Source organism: Pinus tabuliformis, chromosome 9 (genome assembly GCF_031772625.1).
Source record: "Pinus tabuliformis cultivar Carrire ecotype Pingquan chromosome 9, CPIR1, whole genome shotgun sequence".
NCBI classification, from domain to species: domain Eukaryota; kingdom Viridiplantae; phylum Streptophyta; class Pinopsida; order Pinales; family Pinaceae; genus Pinus; species Pinus tabuliformis.
The window spans coordinates 92,032,711-92,051,526 of NC_142307.1; positions in this window are offsets into that span (position 1 = coordinate 92,032,711).

Consider the following 18,816-nt stretch of genomic DNA (forward strand, 5'->3'; position numbering starts at 1 on the left):
AAGATTGAATTTATTACGAGTTTAATAAATTTATACAATAGATAATATGAATAATAAGTATTATAAATGTCTTAAAAATATTTTTGTTTAGTTAAGAGTGTTTTTCAGAGGTAACTAAATTTTGGAAGGGATGCTTTTTTCATTTTTATGTGGATTTTTTTTTCTATTTCTGGAATGTGATCTTCTTCTACCTCTATTTTGACCACCTGAGACTTGTGCCTTGAAAACATGATCCAATGAGGAATTCGTAGTGTTTTCTAACTTATGTTCTTGAGAAATGAGTGATGCATGAATCTCACCTATTGATAATTGTGATAGATACATTCTCTTCTCTATGGCCATAGAAATATAATCAAATCATGCTCGTAAATTCCTTAAAATATTTTCAACTTTCAACTACTCTCTTCAAGCATCAGACCATGAGGCCATAGAAATATAATGAAATCATGTTGGTAAATTCCTTAAAATATTTTCAACTTTCAACTACTCTCTTCAAGCATCAGACCATGAGATCTAATTTGACTTATCAATGCAATAACTTGTGTAAAAAATTAGGCTATTTTCATAGACTCCATATATATTGTTTCAAAAACTCTTCTTAGCATTTGCAATTTTGTTGTCTTCATATTTTCCATGCCTTGACATGTTGTTTCGCAAATGTCTCATGTTTTCTTTAACTTTTTTGTTGTTGCAACCCTTAGAAAATTACTTTGATGCACTACCTAAAATATGTAGAAGAGGGCTTGAGAGTTCTTCTTCTTATTATCTCTTAGCAAATCTCTCTATGATGTATTGTGTGCTCTTGCATCAACTAGTTCTTGGAACTCATTATCTACTAAATCCCTCTGCATCTAAAATGTGATCTTCCTCTAATGAGGAATTTGTTGTGTTGTTCAACCTATGTTCCTAAGAAATGATTCATGCATGAAATTGATCCATTGAAAATTATGATAGAAACCTTCTCTCCATTATGGTCATAGTAATAGAATCAAATCTTGCTGGTAAACTCCTTAAAATATTTTAAACCACTCCCTTCAAGCATCTCACCATGAGATTTGATAACTTGTGGAAAAAATCAGTCTATTGTCATAGTCTCCATACATATTGTTTGAAAATCTCTTCTCATCATTTGTAATTTTGTTGTCTTCATATTTTCCATGCCTTGGCGTGTTGTTTGGAAAATGTCCCGTGTTTGCTTTAACTTTTTTGTTGCAAAAATCCTTGGAAAGGGCTTCAAAGCTATTCTTCTTGTTATATCTAAGCAAATGTCTCTTTGCTCTTGCCAATGTATTATATGTTGATGCATCAGCATGTTCTTGGAACCCATTCTCTATGAAATCCCATATATCATGAGAAGAAAACAATGTCTTCATTGTGATTCCCAATAATCATACTTATTGCCATTAAATTTTTGAAGGGATGCTTCCTTCATCTTTATGTCAGATTTTTCCTCTTACCATAGAATGTGATCTTACTCTACCTCTACCTTGATGAACTGAGACCTGTGTCTTGAAAACATGATCCAATGAGTAATTAGTTGTTTTGTTCAATCTATGTTCCTAAGAAATGAGTGATGCATGAATCTCATCCACAAAAAAATTGTGATAGATCCCTTCTCTACTATATGGTCATAGCAATATAATAAAATCTTGCTGATAAACTCCTTAAAATATTTTCAACCAATGTTTTCAAGCATCTCACCATGAGATATGATTTGACTTATGAGTCCAATAACTTTTGTAAAGAATTAGTCTATTTTCATAGACTCCATACATATTTTTCCAAAATCCCTTCTTAGCATTTGCAAATTTATTGTCTTCATATTTTCCATTCCTTGACATGTTGCTTGGAAAATGTCCCATGCTTGCTTTAATTTTGTGGTTGTTACAATCCTTGGAAAATTACTATGATGCACTACTTGAAAGATGTAGAAGACGATTTCAGAGTTCTTCTTTCTATTATCTCTCAGCAAATCTCTTTTTTCTCAAGTCAATGTATTGTATGTGGCTGCATCAACTGGTTCTTGGAACCAATTCTCTACTAAATCCCATATATCCTAAGAAGAAAACAATATCTTCATTGTGATTCCCAATAATCATAGTTATTACTGTTAAATTGAGGAAACTGTGAATTTGTCAAACTTGTAGATGAAGTTGTCATTTGTCACTGACCAGAAAAATTCGACATCTTACAAATAATCCTTAACTCTTTACTAAACTTGCTTTTGTAAAATTCTCTAACACCATGTGCTAGTAAAGATAGAGGAACATGCAATAAAACTACATATAGTTATTCTTTAAAAACAAGATAGGGTAGGACAAAGTAATGCACTTTAAAATTTCAAAAGTGAGCACGTCAGAAAATATACTTAGAATATATTTTCATAAAGAAAAATACGTTTACAGAAAAAATGGATTCTTCAACTCTTTTCAACACAATAAAAACCATGTTTTTTTATAGAGATATGTCAAGACTTATATCACACAATAAAAACCATGTTTTTTTATAGAGATATGTCAAGACTTATATCACACGGTAAATTCCAGATTTACAAAGGTTTACGAGCTCTCTGTTTTACACACAGTAAATCACTATTTAGTTTCATATTCCGTTAACGTCTATAAAAAATAATATCAAATCATGAATGCTCTGGTCTACACTAGTTTTTTTATTAATTACATATATACAAAATACCAATAATGCAATTAAATATATACAAAATAGTAACCATTCTTGGATATTTGGATGATGCATATTTCATATGTTTTATATTTTAAATTTTAATGATGAGGATGATGAGTTTTTTTTGGAAATTAGTTTTTATTTGATTTGATAAGCATACTAGGAATGTGGCAGATCAATTAGTGATGGCTATGAAAATATGTGTGAGGATGCTTGAGGTTAAAATAGTATGTTTCACTTACATCTACAAAAGGGGTATACCTAGGCATCTAAGAGTTATAGTGGTAGCTATTAGAATTGGCCCTATGAGGCCATCCTAATTGTTGATTCCTCAAGTCACAAAATAAAAATATAATAAACTAAAAGGTTACTTAATTATTTTAATTTCATTTTTATTTTTGAAAAATATTAAAAATAGTGTTCTAAAATCATAATATGTAATAATTTTAGATAACGGTACTATAAATTGTTCATGGAATTTCCATAGTATTAATCTTAATAATTAATCTTAATAAATGCGGGGAAGTGCACTAGTATTACTCTTAATAAGGGGAATATTTAGTGGATGATCTTATAATTACAATTTAAATTGGCGTTGTTAATGTTTTCTTAGATGTGCAATGATTACAATAACTTGAAACAATGGCCCTTAGTTCCTATTATATTTTCATGATATTTTCCTCAACATGTAAAGAAATTTAGCTTAGAGGTATGCAATGGAAACCCTCTAAAGTGATATGGTCTAACATCCTGAAAAATATCCTTAGAAATGGACATGATGGTGTAATTGTAAAAGTGTTCTCACTAGATTCTCAAATATCTATATGCTCTACAATCATTCCCTAGAATTTGGAGACATACCTAAGGGTCTCCCCCCTGCACACTATCATGATGATATGATTGGGAAAATTAATTTTGTTGATCATAAAATCCTTTTTAGAATATGTTAAATGTGCTTGAGTGTTTTTATGTAAATTTTCAAATTAACATAAACAAATGACTGAACAACAACATATAACATACATAAACATCACCATAAACAATATCACAATCACAAATGATGAAGGAGTTCACCCCTTCTGGGCTACATCTTCTTGGTTGAGCTTCCAATGGCTTGGCCTTCCCTATTATGCTAAAAAATGTGAATACATTAGTTTGCAATGGTCAAAAAGCTCTGGAACATGTTCCAATGGCTCCAGAATGCCCAAAAATGCTAGTGTAGCCTCTTTCTGCTCCTGATTTGTTAAAAAAATTCATGAAGTTATGATTTTCAAAAGTTTAGCTACTACCCCCTTTACAAACTCACCAAAATATGGCACCTAACCCACAATTTCGCCCTAAATTGTGCTAACAGAGCGCCATTTTGCCAAAATCCGGTGCAAATTGTAGGTGCCTTAATTTGGCCTCTAAGGCCTTAAGTACGAAAAATTTGGGCATGTGGGGGGCCACGTGCCCAGGACTAAGGCCAACGGCTCAGTCGCACTAGACGACCCTCCCTCTCCATTTTGTTGGTAGTTGTGTGCTGGTGGTACAACAAAGGGTCGGCCCTTGTGGGTTGGCCCCTCCTCCAAAATGGCATGCATTCAAATTTAAATAGAACCAGAGTTCTATATATATTAGGAAACAACGATATGGCCTATTGGTAAACGACTTTGGTCTGTCTTGTGAGGTTGCAGGTTCGACCCCTACTGCTACTGCTCAGACTCGACCCATGATTTTGGTGGCCTCTGCACTGCCAGTTGGCAGCCTCCGGCTGTGTCACGTGTCAACTTGTTTTTGGCCACCAACCAACCATTAAAAATCCACCAAATTGCACCATGAGGATGTGCCACTTGGCACAACATGATTCGTCAAGGCCATTGACCACTCAAACATCACATAGACTTTCCCAGTTAGTGCCATGTTAGTAGTATGGACTGCTCATTGGGCTATCAATTTTTTTACAAAAATTCCCTTATTTGGGAAAGTGAATAGAACATGATTCTGGGAGCATATAGTGTTCGTTTTGCATGAAACAAGTTGTGATGGATTCAGAATGATGAGCACTACATGGTTGTCCAAGCTCCACACTAATCCGATAACTTTTAATTTTGAGCTATTGTTTGAGCACCTGATCGTTCCTTCCCACTAGAAGCCTTTTGGACCCAAAATGATCAGTTCCAATTGTCTAGCAGGTGAGGATATAGTTCTTTCACCTTTCCAATATTGATCCATTCATCACCAACTTTGAACTTGTGATCTATCGATGCTTGTCATGCCTTTCTTTGTACTTTTTTTAGCTCTTTTCAAGCTGATCTTGCACCGTTTGATGTACCATTTGGAGTCGTTCAATGAACTCCTTGACTTCATCCATCGTACCATAAATAGCAACATCCTTCTTACCAAAGTGATACCACACATTATGATGCAAATTGTAAATAAATTCCTCTACTTGATTCCTTTGACTCAAGTTTGAATGTACATCTTGAAAGTATGTATTTTGTTCATCATAACATTCATGCAAAACAAAATGATTCTTGAGTAAAATAGTTATAAAAAAAATAGGCTTAGAAATCATATCAAAAAACTTGTCACTTATACCTTTTCTATTCCTTTTGACCAAGTGGAATAGTAGAAGAAACCCCATCCAATGAAAGTGCCTTTATCGTTGCAACTTAATCACTGTAGGATTGAAAATTTCTAAATTAAATGAAATGGGCTTACCATGTTTCATAAGCACTATGCCCATGGCATGGTCGCATACATCGACCTGGAATTATAATGACTTTTTCAAGCATATAAGAGAAAGGATAAATGTTTAACTGATCTTTTGTTTCAAGGCATCAAATGCCTCTTGTTGTTTGCCTCCGCACTTGGAGACCTTTTACACAACTGCCAAAGAATGCAAATGAGCTACAATAGAAGAAAATTTAACAAAAATTTTCCTCCAAAATTGGGCTACTCTTATCTAGATGACTATCTTGAGCATTGACCAATCCATAATGTCATCATTCTTGGAGAGGTCTAACTTTAGCACACCTTCTCTAATATTATGGCCAAAGTACATTGAAGAAGTTTTACCCAACTCATAATTTGACATGCTCAATAACAAATGTTCTTGACTTATGACATCTCGTATTTTTCTCTCACACATGTCATGTTCATAATGAAATTTTTTGAAAATGAAAATGTCATCCAAGTAAACCATCATGTCTAGAAATGACTTCAATACATATTTCTTCATATGCATAGAAGTAGAAGGAGCATGACAAAGACCAAAAAGCATAACAAGCCATTCAAACAAACCTTGTTTTGTTTTGAATCTCGTCTTCCATATGTCTCATTCAACAACTTTAATTTGATGAAAGCCATTACTTGAGTCCCATTTAATGAAATGCTTTCCATTCTTCTTGGGCACCAAAACAATAGGTGCACCACATGGTGAAGGAGATGGTTCGATGATCCTTTTGTTAAATAACCCTTGGATTTTCTTTATTGTTTCTGTACTTCCCCTTCTTGACATCCGGTGCATCTCAATGCTAGGAAGAAGACACTTTTGCTGCAATGATATTTCATGTTGGATTCTCCTCTTGGGAGAAAATCCCTTTGCTTTGTGAAAGACCTCATCATCATGGTTAACTACATCAGCTAATTTAGATTTCAATCTTGAATCACAACCTTGAAAAGCTTCATTATTAATATCATTCTTGGGTTTGAACATTAGAATCACAAAATTCTTGCTTGAATTCACTAGTCTTTTCATCTGCCCCACATTAACAAGTGAAAGATTTAGTTTCTTGGTAATAGCTCTCACAATATATTCTACTCCATCTTTGAAAAAATGGTATTTGTTTTCATGTCTATGGAAGATAGCTTTTTTGTCATAGAGATATGGGTTGCCCAAAATTACACCACATATGTCTAATGCCATGACATCAAGCTCCACTTCGTCTATGACATTTGGAGTAATGGCGAGTTTCAGTTTACACTTTCTAGTTACTTGCAATTGTGCATTGTCACACACCCATCCTAATGGACATGGTTTATGATGTGGAATGTTTTCCAAGTTTAAAATTCTCACAATGTTTTCAGAGATTAGATTTGCTTGAGAGACACTATCAAAAAGAGTAATAATTTTTCTATGTTTTGAGATCACTCTTATGTGAAAAAGTTATATCCTCTTCTTTTCATTTGGAGTTTCATTATGGAAATTTGAAGTACTAGTGGTAGCAATGGATTTTTTTCCTTTCATACCCATGGCTGTAATTTTAGTTTCATCACTTGAATCAGATCCCAAATCCTATTGAGTGGTTTCTATTGTCATTTGTTTTCCCTTGTTGTTGAATTTCTTTGGTTTCATTTTCGGATGAAGCTTCCAACAATGAACTTCATCGTGAACATATCTAGAACAATCTTTGCGTGTTAATTTCTCTCCTTTCTTTTTGATGGATGCATTTTTCTTTCCCTTCCCTTTGAAACCATTTTCTTTTCCTTTACCCTTAAATGGATTTTTGCTACCCTCTTCTAGAGTGTTTTTCCCTCTCACCTCAAGAAGAGTGGTTTTCACACACACCTCATCTAGATTATTGCGATTAAACATAAGGATAGTATGTCTAAGGTAATTGTGTAATCCCATATGTACTTCAACAACATGTCTTGTGATTGAAAATCTACACTTAACATTAGAGACCTTTTTCTGTATTCTTTGGTGTAATCATGCACATTTTGACCTTTAAGTTGTAGAAAATCTTGTAGATTCAGAAGCTCATGCAATGTACTAAAGAAAAAGACAAGAATCCACTTCTACTTTCAACCAGTGAAAGACAATAGATTGATGAAAACAATAATGACAAGAGGAAGACAAATCAATGGCACATAACACAATATGTTTTCCCAGGGAAAGCCATAGCTCAAAACCCCTACTATTATATTACATTAATTAGAAATCCAGGATTGTAATACAATGCTTTTTTTCACAAGAGCAATCCCAACACTCAGTATGTTCAATCTACTAGCTCACAAGCAAGCTCAAGCCAAACTTTAGCCTCTTCTATTGCTCTCCAAGTTCCTTTTTCCTTGCGCAATTCCTATGGTTGAATACCCCATATTTATGGGAGTTAAATGCATCAAAAACTATACAATCCACACTAGGTTCAGTTCCTAATTGAATGCATGACCTATACAACTCATTAAATCATACAATTGATAGTACATTGTCCCTTCATTCTAGTCAAAACTAAGTCTTTCTTAGAATCAACATACATGAGTTTCTGATGAGGGAATCTTCAGTTAACTGGAGTAGCACTAGCGAGTACATTAATGCATCAACTAACTATTAACTCTTTATTAGTTCCACAAACAGTTTAGAACTAATTTAACTGAACATAATTCAGTAAACTGAATTATCTAAGTTCCACTCATAATTAAACTCATACTGGACCCCTAAAAGATTGGGAGAACATATACATGACATCAGAAAGACTTCCAACTCAAAATTATTAAGTTAATTAAACTTAATTAATTATTTGCAAGTTGCTGTGAGAATAGAATTTTATTTTAATTCTCAGTTTAATTCAAGGCAAAATTAAACTCAAATTTCTGGATTCTATTTTTAACATTTCTTGTTTCTATTTTCAACATTCCCTATTAACAACAAAGGAACTCAACTCGATCCCGATCCTGAACCTTTGGAATATTCTGCATGCAATAATTATCTCTAATGTTATTGCTCCAACAACTCCAAAAACAAAAAAAAGAAACCAACTTCAATTAGTATGATGCATCTGCCATCAAAATATCTGACAATTATGGCCTCTTTCAACTGAAAAATTTGCGCTTTTGCTAACTCTACCTTTCTACACTATTTTCAATGCTTCTCTGCACTCTTCAGTATCTGACTTCTCTAGGCTCTATCACTTTGATCTCTGACTACATAAATCGCCATTGATTCCTCCCACTACTATGTAATTTGGGCTCCTGTAGCAAGCTACGATCCATGAGATAAAACCTCTCAATGGACACTACCCAATTTCAACCCTCTTGGGACTATCACTTCACATCACCCCACCTCACACCTGGAGGTATGGATTCATGTGATCCCTATGCACACATGGCTCGAAATGTCCCCTTACAGGAGGTATTTGCATGAGTTGATGCCTCTAATTGGTCTCCTCTCGGCTTCTCCGACTATGGCTACTCCACAATTGTTTGAGACTGCTTCTTCTGGGGCTGCATGTTGAGAGGTAATTTACTCTCCCTCTCAACCACCAAGTCTCTAACCTTTGTCTTTCTCCTCAAGGCTTTGCATGGACCTTGAACCTCAATAGTATATAGGTTCTTGACCTATGAACCGATCTGTTTCACCTGTCCCATGGCAATGTGTCTAAGGAAAATATTTCCCTTACTAAAAACCACATCATAGCCACATTCTTCCAATACCGCAACTAAAACAAGATTCTTCTTTAGTCCTGAAACATACATCACATCTATGATCCTGAGAGGGGACCCAGAATCCCTCTGAAAGGTAACTGTAACAATCTCGGTAGCTCTATACCTCTCGTCATCTCCAAACTCTATGCTTTCATTGAGGTCTTTCTCCTCAAAATCACTATTAAAGAGATCTCTGTTACTGGTCATATGGAATAAGGCACTGCTATCAAGATACAACATGCATCCCATGGCAGTTTTGGCCATGCATGCAATGAGAGTGAAATCAAGTTCAAATTTTGAAGCTAGAGCTTCACCTGCTGCCACTACTGTCAGCTCCTTCTTGCTTTATTTCTTCTAAGGGTAGTTCTTGGCATAGTGCCTGTGCTCATGACAGTGAAAACACTTGACTTTCATCAAGTCCATCTTCTTTCTGCCCTCTTAGCCTTGGTACTTCTTTCCCTTGGCCTTATTTTTCTTACTCGCTAAGGAAAAATCCTCTTCCACTTCCCTAGAAGAGGTCCCATCTTTGATGTTCCTCCTGATCTCCTCCTGCATCAAAGCCGATCAGAGTCATTCCCAATCTGGAAGCATTTCCTGACCATTGACAGAGTCTTGATAACTATGCTAACTCTTTCGGAGTCCTAGAAGAGGAAGAACCACTATATCATCCTTGATAACTGTGATTCCAACACTTCCAAGTTCATCACGACATTGAGTGAACTTGGTCAAGTAATCTGGAATTGAGTTGCCTGCCTCCATCTTGATTTTTCGAAGTTTATCTTTCAGATTCAACTTCCTTCTGTCACTGCTATTCTGGAAAAGGTCCTTCAATGCTTTCCACATAGCATGCAGAGTTTCTTTCCCATGGAGACTCGAGACAATGTTGTCTCGAACTCCCCCAAGGATTATTCACCTCACCCTTGCCACACACTCCATCCATTCAGCCAGATTCTAAGAATCCGATGGTGATGGCTTAGGAATGTCCTGATCAATGAATTCCTTCAAGCTATTATCCTCCAACACAGCCTCCATCATGTCCTTCCAAGCTATATAATTCAAGCTTCCATCCAAGGCATACTCGAGCCACAAACTGTACAATGTCATCTATCGATTCTAAAGTATGTATTGCGAATTCGAATTTCACCTATAACCCAAAACTCAAAAATTTGAAATATCCTATAGTATATTGTTCTCAGGTTCGATACCATGCAGAAAATCCTATAGATTCACAAGATCATGCAATGTACTAAAGAAAAAGACAAGAATCTACTTCTACTTTCAACCAATGGAAGGAAATAGATCAATGAAAAAAATAATAGCAAGAGGAAGACAAATCAATGGCACATAACACAATATGTTTTCCCAGGGAAATTCATAGCTCAAAACCCCTACTCTCTATATTGCATTAATCAGAAATCCAGTATGATAATACAATGCTTATTCTCACAAGAACAATCCCAGCACCCAGCATGATCAACCTCGCAGTTCACAAGCAAGCTCAATCCAAACCTCAACCTCTTCTACTGCTCTACAAGCCCCTATTTCCTTGGGTAATTCCTATGGCTGAATAAACCATATTTATGGGAGTTCAGTGCATCCAAAACTATGCAATCCACACTAGGATCAATTCCTAATTGCATGCATTATCTATACAACTTAGTAAATCATACAACTGATAGTACATTGTCCCTGCACTCTAGTCTCAATTGGGTCTTTCTCAAAATCAACATGCATGAGTTTCTGATGAGGTAATCTTTAGTTAACTGGAGTAGCATTAGTGAGTGCAGTAATGCATCAACTCACTGTTAACTCTCTATTAGTTCCACAAACAACTTGGAACTAATTTAACCCAACATAAGTCAGTAAATGGAGTTATCTAATTACCACTCATAATAAACTCATATTGGACCCCTAAAAGGTAGGAAGAACATATACATCACTTAAGAAATACTTCCAACTTGAAATTCCTAAGTTAATTAAGTTAATCAAACTTAATTAACTAGTTACAAGTTGCTACGAGAATAGAATTTGATTTTAATTCAAGGACAAATTAAACTGAAATTTCTAGATTCTATTTTTAACATTTCCTATTGCTATTTTCAACAGAAGTTGTCTAAAGTTCTACCAATTCATGATGGATTTCTACATATAAGCTAGAGGATAGAATTGTGTTTTAATTGTAGCAATGACATCAGACCAAGAAATTGAGATCTTACCGTGTTTTTTTTTATCTCTTTTTGTGTCTTTGATTCCCACCATACTAGTGTTTCACCCTCCAACCTCAAGGAATCTAATCGAATCTTTCTATCATTCTCTTGAAGGTATTGAATTCTACAATATATCTCCAACTGATGAACCCAATTATCAATCTTCTCTGCATTCACTTCACCGTTGTACATAGGCAGTTCAAATTTAACATCAAGTTTTAACAAGGGTGATTTACCAGTTCCTTTTGAGGTATGTTGATAAGTATGAGTAAGGGTTGTATTAGTGGAAGAGGGTGAAGATTCTTGTGAAAAAGAAGATGAATAATATGGTGGAGAGGGTGCAGGTTTACCTCCATTTCTGTTACCTCCTCTTGAAGAACCTTCTCCTTTGGGATGTTTGGAGATTTCATCATGCAGTCTCGTATTCCTCTCTTCATAGAGGACCTTTACCATCTATGTGATATCAAAGAAAGCATTTTTGAATACCTTCTCATCCTGTGTCATGTTTGTAGGCTCTCCTTCATGAGACATTCTCACTGAAGTCTCGACTGCAACTTGAGGAAGAACTGGTGGTGGATATTGTAGCAACATTTCACTCCTTCTCCTTGACCCAACTTCCCTTCTCCTCTCTTGAGCTTTAGCCATGTAAGCATGACATTCACTTGCAAAACAGTTAAATCTTTCTTGTACAAAGAAAAACAAGAGCTTTAATACCAAACTTGATCTGATTGGGAAAATTAATTTTGTTGATCATAAATTCCCACTAGTAGGAAATGATGAAACTAGTGACTAGGTGAATAAAAACGTTAGTCACTGCAATTGTTTCAAGTAAATAACTACTAAATTTGAGGAATTTTAAGTGATCGAACTAAAAATGACTAATTTAGTTTAGGGATAAAATATATGACTAGATAATAAGTGACCAAACTAAAAGTGACAAACTAAAATGACTAATTTAGTCGTGGACTAAAATATATGAATAGATAATAAGGGACAAAATTAATAATGATTAATGTAAATGAGTATTGTAGTCTGTTAGGACTATAGGAAACGCTCCTAGGTTGCAGCTCAAAGATGCCTGGTAACATATAATCCTCAATATTGTTCTATGAACTATTGAAATAAATGATGGTTTGGATCAAGCTAGATAACCATTTCAACTATGTTTTACTCAAGACATGCATGAACACCCTCAGCTTACAAGGCTTTAGACCACTAATGCTCAATAGTTTGTAGATTCAATGAATGGGTGGAGAATACTGACCATACTGGCAGATGCATACATAAACATAAATGAATGGCTAGCTACAGGTAGCAAAAGAGAATACTTACTATATCGGCAGATGCATATATGACCACATATGAATGGCTAGCTACATGAAGTAAAGAATCTTACAATTCTAATTTATCAAAGCAGAAATAAGATGATAGTTATCTGGCCTTAGAAAAAAAAGAAAACATGAACAAACTGTTCAAGTGCAAGCTTAGAACAGAAGAGAAAATGGACATTAAACATATAACAACAAAAGAAGCTTGTATTGCTAATGAATGAAGATGAGAAGCTTGAGTAGCAAAGTCTCATTAGTCTCTAGAAGTTGAACTTGTATTATATCTTACTTTTAGATATTTAAAGCCTTTTACAATGCTCATTAGCTCTCTAGAAGGCTCTGAGTCTTAATCTATCCTCTCTATCCCTTAACCGTTTGATTCCTTGAATAGGCAAGCATGGCTCAGAGGTTTTCTCCTTCTGACAGAGGAATAAACACATTCAGATGGTTTGTTGTGTTGTCTGGGAACTCTCTCGTGCTAGAGATGCCCCATGATGTTGGTTTTGATGAGTTGTGCTAGGCTATTGATGCATTGTTCTGCTCCATGATATTTTTGTTTCAAGCTAGCTACACTTTCTGCTCCATGACTGCTTTGTCGGTTTGGGATGAGCTGCATGTGCTGTGGCCCTTGCTATTCCCTTTCAAGTCTTTTCTTCTAGGCAATCTATCTCCAGGACTGTTTCTTGACCTCTGCTCTATGATGGAATGGGCCTGCGGCCTTTGTTATCCTTTTAAATGTTTAACCATGACTGTTTTTCTATTAGACACAGAAAAACACTGCAACATGTAAAATCCTGCCTATTTTTCATTCTTTTGGACTTCAAAAGTCCTCAAATATGATCTATGCATCTATCGGGTCCACCCTTAATCACTATCGCCTATCGCAAATGGCCCGGTTTCATGTTTCCTTTGTATTTCTTTGAAATACAAAAATATGTGAAATACATTAAAAAGGCCTCCCTCCGTATTTCAAATATTATATATTTCACTTCCTAGACCCTTTCGGGTTTGGGTCTTATTGCTATCGCAATGCCCCAAAGTTCCCTTTGAATTTCATTTAAACAACTAAAATACACAAAATGCATTAAAGATAAGCCTTCCCATGGACTTCAAAATTTATGAAATATCATATATAATGCCATCGGGTCTGGTCATTGGGTCGCAACGGACCATGGTTAGCACTCCTTAATGTTTCTTTGATAGCGATATGGTGATGTAATGTGGGTCGTCGATTTGCACGTGCAATTGACGGTCCATGTTTAATCACTGATCGCAATCACTCATTCCACACTGCCTGTGCCGATGCAACCTGCCGATAGCGACCCACCGATCCAATCATCGGCAATCGCTGATTGGCAGTGTCTCATGCCCAACCATAAGTCCTCTGTGCTAGCAAATATGCGATTTTCTGCTTAGATCTGGGCCATTGATCAGCTAGATCTAACTATTGCTGTTCTTTTGGACTGTTAAGCCTGTGATTTATGGTTTTTCATGATTTTGGAGTGTTTTTGCCTCCCGATAGTGTATTTCCACCCTTCCAAGGGCTATTGGCATGTGATGTTTTTGACTTTAAATGATCCTTAAGAGGATTTTGAAGACTTTTGTGGCATACTTGGATCCAATGGTGTGATTTTAAGCAAACCTTGGAGACTTTAGGAGTGTTTTGGATCCATTTTTGGGCCAAACGCCAACAAAGCTAACATAGTTGAAGAATAAAAACATGACCAAATAAAAAGTACAATAAGTATATGAATTACTCATTTATGTTAGTAATTTGTGTCACTCTGGAAATGAGAAATTGCAATTTTAATACTGAGGTGTTTCATTTCACTACAGGGGTCTCTGAAACCACTTGCTGTGTTAAATTTTAGAGACAAATGGGCCTTTGAATCCATCTACAATGTTAAAATTCTAAATACCCTTTTGTCTCTAAATTTTAAAATGGATTCAGATATTCTCAACATCAGTTTTACCTTCTTTTATTGTCGGTGGAAGGCTCTCCACCAATTCGTCTAAGGAGGGCAAGGCGTATGGCACTTGAGATGAAGGACAAGCAAAAAACAAACTGGAGAAATTCGTAACTTCTGAAACTTCTAAACACCCTAAGAAAGTCATAATACATTCCATGCATTTCTCTAATCTCTAGGATGAAAGGAAACCAAACTCAAATCTAGACAACCCCAAGAAGAGCTTTCCATCCCCTCACAAATGGCTTCAAGCCCTGGGGTGGCTAAAACTAGAGGACCTGAATAATGCACAATTGGAGAAGGGGTTAAGGCCTTTGAATCGCTAGATGACTACCCTATCAAATTATTAAATTTTCTTTCTAAATACCTGGTAGGCCTGAAATTGAAGGCACAGTGACCTTTTAATTTGAGTTCCAAATGGGAATGTTTAAAATCCTTGCGCTAGCCGAAATTTGTTGAAAACCCCCTCCTCCAATTCATAATCCACTAATTCCTCCTGCTTCATGTGGATTTGATAGTAAGAAACCAACATCTCATCTAAAAAAACATATTTGATGAGTGGTTGTGTGTCTTCAAAGGGTTTATCATATTGACGATGATCTTTGTACTTAAAAAATATACATCATCTGAATAAAAATCTCATGGTTATCATTTAATCTTATTTTGCATTTTGACAAGGATATCAGAGCCTAACATTGTCTAGAGCCCATCATTCTTCGTCAAAACTATGCTTCGCTTTAGTCAAAAACTCCACACCCCTTCCTTCACCTGCAATTTTTCCATGGGCTGATAGGGTTTCTCCATAATTATTTAATTCCTCTCCCATGGTAGAGATGTTGTGATGTCTTCTTTAAAATTTTGATTCCATAAAAAAAATAAAAATTATAACTATAATTAATAATTAAACCAATCTAGGTCCATCTTAACTCTAGATCTACCAAGTGCCAAGACGAAGGAATCAAATATTTCATAAAGTGCAAGCATGAAAGAATAAAAAAATTGAGAAAACAAAATAGCTTGCAAATTCAACTACCTTTCTTTTTCAAAAAATGTTAAAACATTTATAACATTGGATAACTTTTTAAAAAACTAAGATATTTATTATATTTGAATAATAATTATTTTACATTATGGTAAAAGAAGTTCTGGGGCCTTTTCATTTGGAATCTCATTTTCCCACTCATCAAATAAATTTAAGAGGATATGGCCAAGGAGGATTGATGGGGGTATGGCCAAGGAAGATTGGCGGGAAAATTGGAATCATAGCATTGGGGTAACAACATAATGGAGGGTATGGCCAAGGAGGATTGGCAAGGGTATGGCCAAGTAGGATTTCCAAAGAAGTGGGAGTTTCCACTTAGACATCAACTTTGAAACAAGAGTATGAAGAGTCTAAAAGGGATACGGGAAAATACCATATTGAGAAAAATGAAGCAGAGGATTTGAAAATGGAAAAAATCATTGGATTTCTTTGTTGTGCAAATGTGGCATCTTTTGCCAAAGAGAGGGATAATATATATTACGAGAAAAGGCTCTTTTTTGGAAGTCATTCTTTTCCTCCCTTACAATTGTAATTTTACCGTCCAATTTCTTGAGACGTAATGGAAGATCCTTTTGAGATTTCTTCTTGTCAAACGTGATAGAAGTTCTATTGAAATATGGTTTGTAGAGGGGCACACTACTTGTCTCGTGACCAATCAGGTGCTATTCAGTAAAGAGTTCAGACCAAATATCATACTCCGAACGTCTATAGAAGAGTGGAAGGATAGAAATACAATGGTCACAATAAATTCATTGAAACCTAATGGATTCTGATGAGGAGTAGATTGTGTTGTATGTTATTAATGAATTACTAAGGTTAAATGAGGAGAAAGAAATTCACAAATAATGGATAGGAGAAGAAGGTTAAATTTGTATTTTAGTTGACCTTATAGGACAAAATAAGCCATTGAATAAGAACAAAATGATCGGATTACTTTGTAGCTTAATAAAGGATAACATTCATAATAAGGTGAACATAGCTGAGGTGGATCATGTTATTGGTTTTATTATTCGTTCACTTACACATGATATTAGAAAGGGTATGAAAGTTGTGGAATTGCTTGTAGAGCTTTCAAAGGATATGGCTATGTGTGAACAGATTGGCAAGGTACAAGGTTGTATCCTCCTCCTTGTTACAATGTCAAAGAGATAGTTTGAATTAGGAAAATATGATAAAGCGATGAGATTTGGTTGGGGTAAATGAACAAGAGAGGTGATGTGAGAAACTCAAGAGGACTTGATTCAGACCTTCTCATAATTCTATCAAGGCATAGGGTATGCATGTCCTCATGTAGAAAATGACAATGGAGTTTCCAAGAAGGGAAGATACAATGCCTAGGGTGAAGCAGGAAGAAAGTGCTTACCATTCCAATTACAATGCCTCTAGCAATACCTAGAAATGTATCTGATGTGCGGATCTTACTCCTCATTGCAAAATTCATGTTCATCATCATCTAAGTTTTTATACTGACCCATTACTTAATTCTCTATCTTGATGTGCTGATCTTACTCCTCATTGCAACATTCATGTTCATTATCATCCAGTTTCTTATATTTACCCATTACTTAATTCTCTATCCTGCAAACATTCAACAAATTTTAAATTTACAAATCACAAAATATTAGATCCAATGATCTCAATAAATTCTTATTTTAGATTTAATTATGTCCATACTATTGTTAAAGGTCTAACTTAGTGTTGTGGGGAAAAGTATCCGATGCGGATGACACTAACCCTTTCTAAAGGTGACAGACTTTAGCAACAACTGAATGACAAAGTTTTCATGTTCATCTTTATAAAAGCACAGAGAGAATAGAAAGAGGATCAACCAACCTGGTGTCTTGTGCTTAGTCGATCCTTGTCCTTCTCGCTTTGTATCCCGTTCCCAGCTCTTTACTCTCCAAGCCGATCCAGCTACACACAGAATCTGCACAACAAAAGGGAGCAAACTACGAGATACAAGCAATCATAATTGAAGCATGGATTAGGTTGCATCAAATATACATGTAAACACAAAAGCATCTATGTAAAACAAGTATATAGAAGAACATGTAAACTTTATTGATAGAAAGTAACAGGGTTCCAGAGGAAGTTACAACCAATGATGTTGGCCCCAATCCAGCAGCACCTCCTCGGCAGCAAGAACTCTCTTCTTCACCTCTAGTAAAACAATCACCCAATAATCCTGGCAGTATACCAACAGCACCTCCTTGCTTATACAAAATTCCAGCCCCTTTAGACCTCATAGAAGAGCTCTATATATAGGAGAGAAGAGGAAAGGATGAGTCAGCTTGAGACTGACATGAAGCTGCCTTGTGTCCTCTCCATCTTCAGTTAATCTTCAGTTCCTGTGTCCACTTGGAGATCCTTGCTTACACATGGTGATCAAGTACCTCTTACTCATCACAGGGCGAATCTCATGACCCAAGTGTCAGTTTGGAAGCTTCCTGGGCAATTGACACCTTGCAGGATGACTGTGCCACTTGGCCAATCTCGCCCAGCGCAGGTAGCCTTCATTGTTTTTGACTTCCAGCGCAGGTACAGAGTGGGACAGTTGCAATACAGCGCAGAAGCTCAGTTAAGCAGCTGACATGATCCAAAATAAGCCTGTTCTGAAGTGTTTTCAGGTGGAGAACTGATTGGAAGTGCTGTTGATTGATGACCTTGTTCTTTTAGGGGTAAGAACAACATGTTTAGGGACTGAGGATCCCTGTAATTATCGACATTTCCTGCTCCTTGACGCGAGGCACAAAAATGTCTATAACAGTTGCCCCCTAAAGTATGAGGCCGTTAATCGGGTGAAATGCTTTAGCTAGAGGGTCCGAAGTTCGTTCCAGTGCTGAGGAGAGTGCCCTGTAATACAATACAATACAATACATTATCTTTCATTCATCATTATTCTCATGATCTAGCTGAGGCGGGTATTCCCATGCTCAGCTTTCTATAAATACATTTTGGTACATATGACAGACGATCGTCTGAAGACAGACTGATAATCTTCCGCTAAAATTATCATCCTTTGAGGAGGATGATCATCTGTTGCAATGATGTACATGGCAAATGCTTTTATATTTCCTGAATATATATCGCAGCCCGGATGGATGAAACTAGATCCGGGGTCTTCAAACTCGTTCGATCTTCACTCTAAGTACAAGTCGATCCATGTGAGAATTACGCTGAAG